General features: G+C 41.3%; 1 long non-coding RNA gene across 2 annotated transcripts in view; it reads right to left on the bottom strand.

Annotated features, from left to right (window-relative positions):
• Positions 1-10,757: 10,757 nt before the first annotated feature.
• The window catches only part of LOC143302065 (uncharacterized), a 13,195-nt gene continuing 11,782 nt past the window's right edge, over positions 10,758-12,170 (bottom strand). For both annotated transcript variants that reach the window (XR_013057874.1, XR_013057875.1), the window contains exon 5: positions 10,758-11,714. This is a non-coding gene — a long non-coding RNA (uncharacterized LOC143302065). The remainder of the gene's footprint in view (positions 11,715-12,170) is intronic.

The raw sequence follows: 12,170 nt of genomic DNA, 5'->3' as shown, positions 1-12,170 counted from the left end.
GCACATTGATTTTGGTCGTCAACTAGGAGGCTCGTTTTAGCTTTATGCTGTGATTTACGCGTTTACCTCACAAGCAATAAATGATACAAGACGCGCGTGCTTGTGCGTGTGGATATGTGCATGCATGTATGTGTGAGCGTGAAAGCGAGAGCAAGCGCGCGCGCGTGTGTGTATACATGCCGGCATGAATGTGTGTGTATGTGTGTGTATGTGTGTGTATGTGTGTGTGTGTGTGTGTGTGTGTGTGTGTGTGTGTGTGTGTGTGTGTGTGTGTGTGTGTGTGTGTGTGTGTCTGTGCGCGCGCTCTCGAGATTGCATTTATGTGTGCTCCTGTTTTGTTTTTTGTTGTTGTTGTGTGTGTGTGTGACTGTATATGTACGTGTACATCCATGTGTATGTGTATTTAAGTGTGCAAAGAGGGTATAAACTATTCGTAAACAATAACTTGGAGCCATTTGAATCACCTCTGAGAGAGAGAGCTAACTGTGTATCTGACATGTTTGAAGTTTCGTCCTTTGTGAAGTGAAATATCCTGGTCTGTGGCAGTGAACTATTCCACACAGCAATCGATTTTTACAGAGAAACAAGTTACAAACAGTGGTGTTCTGAAACTCAGCGGGAGAAACATCGTAATCCATCGACTTCCCAACGGTGTCCGTGAAGAGCAATTGAGAGACTGGAAGAATCTAAGATGATGATGAATGAACAGTCTGTAGGAAATGTTGATGGTAAATCCTTAACACTAATCAAATGTTTGATCTTTGCACCTTATGCGTCATCACTCAAAACGATTCAAAGAATTGTATTCCTTATGCCCCCCCTCCCCGCCCCCCCCCCCCCCACACACATATGAGGGAACATGTGCATGTGGGTGGGATGGGCATGGTGTGATTGTGTCCGAGAATTTGTGTTCAGTGGTGTGTGTGTGTGTGTGTGTGTGTGTGTGTGTGTGTGTGTGTGTGTGTGTGAAATGGAAATTCAATTGTGTATTTCTTTATCACAATATTCTTGTATATATATATATATATATATATATATATATATATATATATATATGCATTTTGTTGTTATTGTTGCTCTTCATCTGCTTGTTTCTTCTCTCTGTCTCTCTGTCTCTCTCTCTCTCTCTCTCTCTCTCCCCTATATTTTTGCTTTTTTCCGTTTTTTATTTTTATTTTTTGTTTTGTTGTTGTTGTTGTTTGTGTTTTTTTTCATTTATGGCTTGATGTAAAAAAGCAATTGTTGCTTATTCAATTTACCATCATCTTGACTTGACTTGACACACACACACACATACACACTGCCACACACACACACACACACACACACACACACACACACACACACACACACACCAAGAAAAAGAAATTAAAAAAAAAAAAATTAATAAAGCACCTGATTGTCTACTGTCTCTTCAACGACGCCCCCCAACTGTCCAAGTCTTCAGCAGAGGTTCACACACCCACTCTCCAAAGTACTTGGCTCGTACAGCTTCTGCCCCGCACCGCACGCAGCTGACCAAGGTCCAACTCCCCACGTCTTGTGCAGCTACAGCTGTGGTCCTGGCTGGTACCGTGACTCAAGGTGTGGTGGTGTTTGGCGGCGGTCAGCAACAGCAGGTGGGGGTTAATGATGATTTGTACTTGTATTTGTTTTGTATTACTCTTTTCGTCACAGCAGATTCCTCTGTGTGAAACTCGGGCTGCTCTCACCAGGGAGAGCACGTTGCTGCATTGACAGCGCCACCCTTTTTTTTTCCTTATTTTTTTCCTGCTTGCAATTTTATTTGCATTCCAATCGAAGTGGACTTTTCTACAGAACTTTGACAGGGACAGCCCTTTTGTTGCTGTGGGTTATTTTGCGTGCGCTAAATGCATGCTGTACACGGAACCTCGATTTGTCGTCTCATCCGAATGACGACGACGATGATGATGATTATATCCTCGGTCGGAGACCAACCTCTAAGCACTTTACAAACAGGGGGTCATCTGCACGACAGGTTGCCTACGTGAGTAGAGCCGACTGACAGCTGGCAATGGGTGCTTGTCAATCGTTTCCTGTGTCATTTAATCAGGTTTTAGTCACGCACACATACTCTCATACAGACATGTAACATTTCACGTGTATGACCGTTTTACTTATCTACCCCGCCATGTAGGCAGCCATACTCCGTTTTAGGGGGTTTTCATGCTGGGTATGTTCCTGTTTCCATAACCTACCAAACGCTGACATGGATTTCAGGATCTTTAACGTGCGTATTTTGATCTTCTGCGTATACACACGAAGGAGGTTCAAGCACTAGCAGGTCTGCACATATGTTGACCTGGGAGACCAGAACAATTCTCCATCCTCTACCCACCAGTCGCCGCTACCGAGATTCGTGCCCAGGACCCTCAGACTGAAAGCCCAACGCTTTAACCGCCCAGCTACCACGCCCGTTGGCAAGGACCAATTGGTGTCGAGCCCAGGGGCAACAGAAGAAGCTGGTCCAATAACCAGTTGAAGGTGTAGATAGACAGATATATAGATGAAGAGGTGGATGGATGGGTGGATGGATGGGTGGATGGATCTGTGGTCAGCAGGATCACAGGGGTGAAGCCTTGGCGTACTAGGACTGACTTCATTCCTGCCCGTCCAATAGAAGGGCTTGGGTCATTTAAACACCTGGCCACAACAACTGGCCAGTCTTTTCAGTCCACAAGTTACACTGTTCAGTCGACCACATGGCTGAAACAAACATTTCAGTTCTGGCCTGATCAACGAGCTCAATGTGTACAGTGATTATATGAACACAGGAATTATTCCCTCCACTCAATATACAACCGGTACTGAAACAGATCTACCTATGCCATGCACAGAGGGAATGAACCCACTGTCTAAAGTATTAGAATACATTATTGAATTATCTGTACACACTATCTGGATCACATCCCCCGACAACAAAGAGTAATAACTATTTCAGAATTACACCCACTCACAGTGATACGCACATGAAACAAACACGTGATTTCAGCAATGCATCCACTGACACATTCACAAATCAGTCAGTCCATACTGTCTATTGAAATGGTCATTTAAGTGTTCAACCCGACGAGGCTTTCCTGTGAAAGTGTTCTCTGAAGAACAGTGACCTTCACCCACTCTTTCACCAAAGAAAGCCACAGGAGGTAAGGAGGAGACTTACCCAGACACAACAGAACAACTGAACAGGGTTAAGTGCACACACACACCAACCCGGATTCTCACTTGCAGTAACACTGCTTTCTACAGATCAACTGAACTCAGTAAACTGACAGCAGAGTCACCAGCAATTGACCATTGCTGATTTCTCTGTTTGTAATGTTGCATTGATTTATTCTTTTTCTCCAAACTCTAGCAATCAGAACTTAGATTTGCTTTTGCAACACGACTCAAGCAAACACCGAAACGGAATGATTCTTCTGGCCAGCGTCTCAATTTAATGTGCAAAAAATTATCTCTATAGCCACCTAACATCTGGGGAGCGACTACCCTACCTTGTGAGAGGAGGAAAGTGGCCATCTTGTCGAAGTGTCGTTCCTAATTATCTGATACATCAACCAATCACCCCTCTAACAATTGGCTCAATCCAAGGAAGATTTAGCTTGGCTGGGCAGCTCATGTCTGTGGTCTACACCCCTCCACAATTATTCAGCAGTGGTCCATGGATAAAAAAAACAACAACAACAACATCAGTGCGAGCTGGTAACTTGTTAACAACAGGGACAGACAACGACATACGCTACGTTCACTCAGCTGACGAAACCGGATGTGTTCGAGCAGACAACGAATTTCACCCAAGAAGCAGCAGCAGTCGCTTTTAGTTGTCAGTATCTCCTGAGAGTGGCACCCGCTTTGATTTTCCTAGTGTGAAATACGGGTTCCTCGACTAAGTTACTTGGAGTTATACAAATGGCTAGAGTTTTAAATCCCCGAAATTTTGAACCATGTATATTTCATACTTTCTTCGTCTTTTCCATGCTAAATTTGTTTCGTATTCCACTCAAAGCTGTTTAGAAATACAATGTTTATGGCTTTTATATAGAATGAAGAACTGGGATTGGGAGTAGTTTAGAAAACAAAATTTTGAACAGGAGGTCTTCTGACATAGTGATAATTCGTTCTTTCCTAGTTGCAAACAATGTGTTAGTGTCTGCGAGTTTATCATCACAGTTCCAGATTTTACAATCATTTAAATCATGGGTGGAGCAGATGTCCAAACGTTTGCATTTAGGATGATTTTTTTTTTTTTTTATAGATAAAACATGTTTTGTGGGATATTTTCTTTCTTCCTAACCACACCACCCGACTTTCATCACAGTTTGTAGACAGAAGTTCTGCACAAAAGAATGTCCACACTCTCTTTCAACCTGAAAACACTGAACAGTCTGAATACTTACAATTACTGTTGATTGTATATGTTTACAGACAAGCACCGTGACACAAAAAAACCCCATACCGTTTCAAAGTTTAAAACATAAAGATCAGATCTTATAAATCAAAAGTTTTTTTTTTGTTTTTTTTTTTTTGTTACTGTGATTACTGTGTTTTATGATAGACTAAACTTGAAAAAATAGCAATTTCAATGTTGCCACTTTTCCAAAGGGGTACACGTCCTTCCATCCAAAATTCTTCTTTTTATTTTCTTGATACCAGTATGTAATTAATTGCATTGTATGTCTTTTGTCACAACAGATTGATCTGTGTGAAATTAGGGCAGTTCTCACCAGGAAGAGTGCTTCGCTACAGTGAGGGCGCCAACTATCTTTTTTTTTTTTTTTGACTCACTTGTGTAAACAAAGTGAGTCTATGTTTTAACCCGGTGTTCGGTTCTCTCTCTCTCTCTCTCTCTCTCTCTCTCTCTCTCTCTCTGTGTGTGTGTGTGTGTGTGTGTGTGTGTGTGTGTCCGTGGTAAACTTTAACATTGACATTTTCTCTGCAAATGCTTTGTCAGTTGACACCAAATTAGGCATAAAAATAGGAAAAATTCAGTTCTTTCCAGTCATCTTGTTTAAAACAATATTGCACCTCTGGGATGGGCAAAAAAAAAACAACACCTAATTATATGCAAACTGCATTTACTGTTATATTTATATATTTTGTATTCTCTAAACTTGGCACTTTGATCTGATATTCTGACCCAACAACAAGAACAGTCATTATTATCATTTTTTTGTTCAAACAGGAATTTCTTTTGCTAAGCATGGAAGTTTTATTTATTTTGCAAACGTTTTGGTGCAGATAGTAAAAAAGGGAAATTACTGTGTAATTAATGCTAGGGGACTTAATTTGCTTTAAACTGATCTTTCTCATCTTAAACATTACATTTTGAAATCATACTCAATACATAAAAAGCTTGGATTCTTTTTTTAAGTGTATCACAAGTGAGTCTTGAAGGCCGTACCTCTCTTGTTTTTGGGGGGTTTGTTTTGTTTTTTTTTGTTTTTGTTTTTGTTTGTTTGTTTGTTTTTTTGTTGTTTTGTTGTTGTTTTTTTAAATTTTCTCCCTGCAAGTGCATTTTGCTTTCCTACCAAAGAGGATTATCTTACAGAATTTTGCCAGGGACGAGCTTTTCGTTGCCGTGGGTTCTTTTACGTGTGCTAAGTGCGTGCTGCACACTTGGCCTCGGGTTATCATCTCATCTGAATTAACCGCCATTACATTTCATAAACTATTCAAAGGTCCCAGAAACCTAGAATTCTGAACTAGCCGGATTTCTCACGCTTTTTTATTTTGGTTATTTTTTTTATAAGATTATGCATGTTCCTTACGGCTGACAAGTATTTTGACTGGTCCGTTAATAATGCATCTATTGAATGAGATTTTTAGTTTGAAACGTAAAATATAATCATTTATTTCGATTTATATATATATTTTTTAAAACGTGATTATTTACTCAAAGCACCCGGAGTGATCCTTGTCATGACATCACCGTCATCTGGATACTTCACACTGAGAAGAAATACAAGTGAGAATTATACATACATGATGTGGAGCAAAATGTCTGTGCCTGTCAGACATCAGTTTATGGTCAGCATGAAAAAGCTTTCACCATATGGTGTGTACATCCATCTGTATCGTTATCACGGTGGATCCGATAACAGAATTCTTGTCTGGGATTCGAAAGGAGTGGAGTGTGACATTGCCCAACTGTACTATTTCAATGACACACAATTCGTTGTTTCCTTTGACTGCTACAATTGCGTCAAACTAACCAACACACAATGTTTTCGTTTCTTCTTTTCCTATTTCCCTGAAAGCAGAGCACCCCTGAAACTACCCAGCGGTTTGTGGAACTGTTCAGTGGAGCACTATTCCAGCTTTCAGCACCACATGGACTGTAACCTGAAGACAGAGTGTGAAGATGGACGGGATGAAACAGAACACTGTCCCTTCAGCAGTGCTGACTGTCAGGGGATGGTGGCCTTGTGTGACCGTTGTTACAAAATAGTTAGGGTACTGAAACTGAACAAACGGACAATGATTGCAGATCAAAATAAAAAGGCTAACGAGTATTGCAGTTCGTTTGGTGGTACACTGGGCTTTCCTACCTGCCTGTTTGACCCACTTGGTGTTATCACCAATAAATCAAATGTATACTGGGGTGGCTTTATGACTCCGCTGATAGGTTTGTATTCAAACAATGTTGCACTGCCCAATATGTACAGACACAGTGATTACACTGAAGACAGAACTGTTCACCACCATTTATTTGAAAGTATCTCTGATGACTGTGGGAAGGCTGTTTCTTGTCTCTCACTTTCTCTGACTTTAATGAAAATTTTTCATTGGTCCTGTAACACTTTTTTGCTTGAGTATGGGGTGTCATGTGAAGTGAAATTAAACAAGAGTGCAGAAACATCCAGTCATCCAAAGAGAATTCTTTTTGCCGACACACACGTATTCCTTTCAAAGGAACAATACTCTCAGACAGACTGCCACACTGGTCATGTGACTCACAAACGTCTCTCTTGTGGTTCCAACAATGGTGAAGTGTGTAGTCAGCAGTATTCATTCACTTGCCGTGTTTCTGATCAACCTGAGTTGAAATACACAGATCTACACAACACTTTAACTCCCACATTCAAGTGCAGTGAAGACACAACCACTCTGTCATATTCTCTGGTGTGTGACTTCATAGCTGACTGTTCGGATTCTAGTGATGAATATTTCTGTAAGCATTGTCCTTGTAGCAACACAGTTTACACGTGTAAAAATGGTCAGTGTGTCTCCTATGACAACGTGTGTGATCAACTGTCACATTGTCAGGACGAATCAGACGAAAGGAGCTGTTCTGATTTCAAAAGGAAATACATCATTAAGAGACGAATTCCATCCCCTGTCCTTGTCATGTTCAATGGAATTTCGCATTTCATCTCAGTCCCAATGAATTCCAGTGAGTCTTGTCCGGATAGCCATTACCGTTGTCCTGGAGAATTCAATGACTGTCTGCCTGTTTACACACGATGCAATGGGTTTCATGACTGTATAGAGCATGAGGATGAAGAGGGGTGTGAGGAGATGACATGTCCTGGGTTTCTCCGATGTCGACAGTCCATGATATGTGTACACAGTGACCACGTGTGTGATGGCTGGACTCACTGCCCAATGCGTGACGATGAATTGTGGTGCAATACTACCTGTCCTGTAGGCTGTCTCTGTCAGGTTCACACCTTTCTCTGTGTCCAGCCTTTCCATGCTGATCTCTTCCCTCAGATCCGTTCCTTGGATGCCACAGGTTCAGGTCTGACTCTGTCTGATGTGAACAGTAACTCCTACCTCATTTTTCTAGTTCTTGCCAGGTGTTCTCTGTCCCTTCTGCCTGAAATGAAGTTGTTCAATTTGAGATTCCTTGACCTCAGCAGTAACAACCTGCAGCATGTCAACATGACCTCGTTTCTTGGTTTAGAAAATTTGCAGTCATTGTCCTTGTCTAACAATCCTATAATATCAGTTTGTGCTGATTCTTCTATCGACTTTCAACATAGTGCCCTTACCATGATAGATCTGTCACAAACAGGACTGACAGTATTTGATTCGAAAGCGTTTACACAGTTTTTTAGCTTACAGAAACTGAATTTAACATATACGACCATTCACACAATAAGTGCTGGTGGATTTCAGCATATTCCACGGCTGACTGATCTGTACATGGAGGGTAGTCCTGTGAAAACATTTCCAGCTGACATGTTTAAGGATTTTTCCCATCTACGATTCATTTCAGCACAAAATTACAAACTTTGCTGTGAAGAAATACTCCCTGACCACTTTGAAGTTTCATCTTGTTTTGCCCCCAAAGATGAAATTTCATCATGTGAAGATTTACTGCAGTCATCAACATACCGTGGATTTCTGTGGTTGGTCACTTGTCTGGCAGTGTCTGGTAACGTCTTCTGTTTCTGTGCTCGTTTGTTTGCAAGGAGCATGACCTCTTCCAGTGGCTTCAGTGTGTTTGTCACCAACCTTACTATGGCTGACTTTCTGATGGGTGTCTACATGGCCGTCATAGGAGTGGCTGATGAAAGGTTACGTGGCAGATATCTCCATCATGATGACACATGGAAAAGCAGTGTGACCTGTACTGTGGCTGGCGTTCTGTCTCTGTCGTCCAGTGAGGTGTCTGCTTTCATCATCTGTTTGATCACGTTAGATCGGTTTATCGTCCTCTGCTTTCCATTCAGCGCCTTGAGATTTGAGCGAACGTCAGCAACATTAGTTTGTTTACTGATCTGGCTGGTAGGCTGGTTTCTTGCCCTGTTGCCTTTACTTCCAGTGACAGCACACTGGGAGTTTTACAGCCAGACAGGTATCTGTATTCCGCTGCCGGTGACAAAACAGGAATTCAAAGGAAAACTGTATTCTTTCAGTGTAATGATAGTTCTCAATTTTATCCTCTTTTTAGTCATATCTGTAGGCCAGGCATTCATCTACTGGTCTATACAGACAAATGCTCTGAAAACTAACTCCACCAAAGTGTCACAAGATATAACAATAGCTCAGCGGTTGATTACTATCGCAGTAACAGATTTCTTGTGCTGGTTTCCTATTGGATTGTGTGGAATATTAGCACTTGCTGGCATTCCAATCCCTAGAGAAGTGAATGTAGCTTTAGCAGTATTCATATTACCTTTAAACTCTGCTGTCAATCCATTTGTATATACATTAAACACTTGGGCAGAAAAGAGGAACAAGGCCAAAGAATCTCAACTCTTAAAATGGATGGAGTCTCATGCAGATCTGACTCAGGTGAAAAAGCTTCAGGATGAACGTTGATTCTTCAGGTTTCCATAAATTATACGTACACATAGATATATATATGTAATAATGTGGTGTTTCGGTTGCATGTGTGTGTGTGTGTGTGTGTGTGTGTGTGTGTGTGTGTGTCCGTGGTAAGTGTTAACATATTCATTTTCTCTGAAAATTCACTGTCTCACGACACAAAAAAATTGACTTTTTGAATTTTTTATGCTTGCAATGTTATCTGTTTTCCCATCGAAATGGATCTTTCTTCGGAATTTTGCCAGGCACAACGTTTTGTCGCTGTGGGTTCTTTTGTGTGCGCTAACTGCATGCTGCACACAGGACCTCGGTTTATCGTCTCATCGGAATGACAAACCTACCTTTAAAAGCAGTGATAAATAAAACAAATGTCCAACAAGATTGTAAAGGGAATTTTTAGAAATGTTTAATGATTACAAGGAACTGTAAAAAAATATTTTCAAACGATCTTTTCGGAAATTTTGGTATAAGATACTTTAAAGCCTCACTTTGTATGTCAGCATTGTTGCCTCCCTTTATTGATTTGGCGCTGTGTCTAGTGAGTATGGTTTGTGGGTCTTAGTGTGGTGACTAGACGTTAAGGGCCCTTTCTGGCCAATGCAATGCGTGTTGAAATGAGGATCTTCCTTGTGATAGAAAAATACAAACACCATTGATGCTTTGAATTACATTCGTTTCAGTTTTTAAAACAAAAGACGTTGAGTAATGCACGTCAATCTGGGTTCCAATGAACGAAGAGAAAGCCAGAACAGTTATCTGGCAAACAAACGAAGTAGGAAAACAACTGTAGAAAGAAGAACAATGTGAGGGTGAAAAACATTACGTTGGCTACGAGTTCTTTGTCTGTGTCTTTGTCTGGTGACGTCCTGTGCTCTTCATCATTTGTCTGGTGACGACCTGAGCTCTTCATCATTTGTCTGGTGACGACCTGAGCTCTTCATCGTTTGTCTGGTGAGTGGAAGTTCTCTGACTTTATATCATGACCAGTGCCGCCCCCATTTGTCAGGTGACCACGACTTGTCTACCTTCGTCTGGTGAGTGGGACTTCTCTGACCAGTGTTGCCTCCCTTGGTCTGGTGATTAGGAGCTGTGTGTCCCTATCCGGTAAGAAGACAAACAACACTTGCCTTTATCTGGTGAATAAGACTTAAGGGCCTTAGTGTGGTCAGTAAATGTTAGCCATTGTGATGCGGTGTGAGATCAAGGATTCTCTCAATTGACACAGAAACGCAAACATCATTTATGCTTTGGAATATCTATCATCGATTCAGTTTCACACAAGGAAGTTTTGAGTAATACAAACGAAAGTCCAGACTGAGAGAGAAAGAGATTGGGAGAGAGAGAGAGAGGGAGAGAGAGAGTGTGTGTGTGTTCAAATGTCAGACAAGGTCCTAATTGGTGATCCAGAGTTTATAAAGTAAGGATTCTCTCAATGGACACAGGAGCGCAAACATCATTGATGCTTTTGGAATTTTTTTTTTATTATCGTTTCTGTTTCACACAAGAAGTTTTGAGTGATACACAGAGGTCTCCATTTTGGACTCTAATGAAGTAACACAGAACTAAAAGGAATGTCCATTTTGGACTCTAATGAAGTAACACAGAACTGAAAGGAATGTCCATTTTGGACTCTAATGAAGTAACACAGAACTGAAAGGAATGTCCATTTTGGACTCTAATGAAGTAACACAGAACTGAAAGGAATGTCTGGCAAATAAAGGAAACAGGATCAAAGCAGAAACAAAGAAAGGGAGGAGGGGGGAGAACAGGGGACAGGAATACTGGACAGAGGAACAAGGAGACGAGGAGTGGGAAGGAAGGAGGATGGTGAGAGATAGACAGATAGACAGAGACAGACAGAGAAAGACAAAGATAGACAGAGACAGACAGAGATAGACAGAGACAGACAGAGAGAGAGACAGACAGAGATAGACAGAGACAGACAGAGACATACAGAGATAGACAGAGAGAGGCAGATAGACAGAGACAGACAGAGATAGACAGAGACAGAGAGAGATAGACAGAGACAGAGAGAGATAGACAGAGACAGACAGAGATAGACAGAGAGAGAGAGAGAGACAGATAGACACAGAGAGAGACAGAGACAGACAGACAGAGAGATACAGAGAGAGGGGGGAGGGAGAGAGAGAGAGAACTCACTGCTCAATTTTTTTTTTATTCAAGTATTAAGAGAGAGAGAGAGAGAGAGAGAGAGAGAGAGAGAGAGTTTAAATGTCAGACAACAAGGTCCTATATTTCATGGAAAAAGACAGGCAGACTTGAACAAGAAACTTGTGTTGCACAACGAAGCAGGGTGTCGTCACCAGTTGGTCAGGGTTGTGTGTGGAGTGACGTCACTCAGTTTCCGGCCACGATCCCTCATTTTCCGAACGTAACCCATCTTTTGGATTTGGATTCTGGAGGAAAAAAAACACAACTACAATGTGCAAAGCTTTCCTGACAGAGTTGTTTTTTTTTTTTGTTTTTTTGTTTTTTAATGTGGAACTCATCGAACACATTCATCCATGGAAAGAGAAAATCAAGTGTTCAACAATAAACTAAACCTTTTGTTTTGTTTCGTTTTTATACCAGCGAATTTGAAATGTCCCTTGATCTCAACAGACAATGAGATTTCCTCATCAGTTTCACAGCAGCTTAATTGTTTGAAGTGATGAAGCGAAGTGTCGGTCCAAGTGCACATGTGCAATCAGACTGCTGAGGAAAGGCAGTCAAGCCATATGGTATGTACAATCTTCCAGGCAGAAACAATTTTTTTTTTTTTTTTTTTTTTTAATGAGTGGCGCTCTCACTGTAGCGACGCGCTCTCCCTGGGGAGAGCAGCCCGAATTTCACACAGAGAAATCTGTTGTGAC

This window comes from Babylonia areolata, chromosome 28 (genome assembly GCF_041734735.1).
Source record: "Babylonia areolata isolate BAREFJ2019XMU chromosome 28, ASM4173473v1, whole genome shotgun sequence".
NCBI lineage: Eukaryota > Metazoa > Mollusca > Gastropoda > Neogastropoda > Buccinidae > Babylonia > Babylonia areolata.
The sequence above is the reverse complement of the archived record's forward strand: the minus strand, read 5'-3'. Positions and strand labels throughout refer to the sequence as shown.